Source organism: Triticum dicoccoides, unplaced genomic scaffold (genome assembly GCF_002162155.2).
Source record: "Triticum dicoccoides isolate Atlit2015 ecotype Zavitan unplaced genomic scaffold, WEW_v2.0 scaffold11613, whole genome shotgun sequence".
Lineage (NCBI taxonomy): Eukaryota > Viridiplantae > Streptophyta > Magnoliopsida > Poales > Poaceae > Triticum > Triticum dicoccoides.
In genome coordinates, this window is record NW_021180676.1 from 1 (window position 1) to 1,381 (window position 1,381).

General features: G+C 51.8%; 3 non-coding genes across 3 annotated transcripts; all 3 read left to right on the forward strand.

Annotated features, from left to right (window-relative positions):
• The first annotated feature begins 117 nt into the window (after nt 1-117).
• Nucleotides 118-236, forward strand: LOC119343108. The gene has a single exon (XR_005165897.1). It is a non-coding gene; the product is annotated as a 5S ribosomal RNA (ribosomal RNA).
• A 297-nt stretch (nt 237-533) lies between these two features.
• On the forward strand, nt 534-652 carry LOC119343110. The gene has a single exon (XR_005165899.1). It is a non-coding gene; the product is annotated as a 5S ribosomal RNA (ribosomal RNA).
• Nucleotides 653-949: 297 nt separating this feature from the next.
• LOC119343109 lies at nt 950-1,068 on the forward strand. Its single transcript, XR_005165898.1, has one exon. It is a non-coding gene; the product is annotated as a 5S ribosomal RNA (ribosomal RNA).
• The last annotated feature ends 313 nt before the right edge of the window (nt 1,069-1,381 follow it).

Here is a 1,381-nt window from a genome sequence, read left to right on the forward strand (position 1 = left end):
AAACCGCGTTAAACTCGTCTCCGTAGTTGAGAGGGAGCGGCCAAAGCAATGTACAATCGTCTTTGTAGTGGAGCTGGGAGGGGCAAGGATAAGGGACGAAGACCGGGGTAACATGTCGGATGCGATCATACCAGCACTAAAGCACCGGATCCCATCAGAACTCCGAAGTTAAGCGTGCTTGGGCGAGAGTAGTACTAGGATGGGTGACCTCCTGGGAAGTCCTCGTGTTGCATTCCCTTTTTAATTTTTTTCGCGCCGCTTGCAAAACAAAACGCACGTGTAAGTAATATATTTACCGTGTTTTATTATTTTGCACGAGTGCGGTAAGTCATAGCTGGGTGCTCACGATTCACGGGTCCAGCGTCGGCGTTGTGGCGCGGCAAGCGTGCACTGGTGCGGTTGAGAGGGAGGGGTGGAAACCCCGTTAAACTCGTCTCCGTAGTTGAGAGGGAGCGGCCAAAGCAATGTACAATCGTCTTTGTAGTGGAGCTGGGAGGGGCAAGGATAAGGGACGAAGACCGGGGTAACATGTCGGATGCGATCATACCAGCACTAAAGCACCGGATCCCATCAGAACTCCGAAGTTAAGTGTGCTTGGGCGAGAGTAGTACTAGGATGGGTGACCTCCTGGGAAGTCCTCTTGTTGCATTCCCTTTTTAATTTTTTTCGCGCCGCTTGCAAAACAAAACGCACGTGTAAGTAATATATTTACCGTGTTTTATTATTTTGCACGAGTGCGGTAAGTCATAGCTGGGTGCTCACGATTCACGGGTCCAGCGTCGGCGTTGTGGCGCGGCAAGCGTGCACTAGTGCGGTTGAGAGGGAGGGGTGGAAACCGCGTTAAACTCGTCTCCGTAGTTGAGAGGGAGCGGCCAAAGCAATGTACAATCGTCTTTGTAGTGGAGCTGGGAGGGGCAAGGATAAGGGACGAAGACCGGGGTAACATGTTGGATGCGATCATACCAGCACTAAAGCACCGGATCCCATCAGAACTCCGAAGTTAAGTGTGCTTGGGCGAGAGTAGTACTAGGATGGGTGACCTCCTGGGAAGTCCTCGTGTTGCATTCCCTTTTTAATTTTTTTCGCGCCGCTTGCAAAACAAAACGCACGTGTAAGTAATATATTTACCGTGTTTTATTATTTTGCACGAGTGCGGTAAGTCATAGCTGGGTGCTCACGATTCACGGGTCCAGCGTCGGCGTTGTGGCGCGGCAAGCGTGCACTGGTGCGGTTGAGAGGGAGGGGTGGAAACCGCGTTAAACTCGTCTCCGTAGTTGAGAGGGAGCGGCCAAAGCAATGTACAATCGTCTTTGTAGTGGAGCTGGGAGGGGCAAGGATAAGGGACGAAGACCGGGGTAACATGTCGGATGCGATCATACCA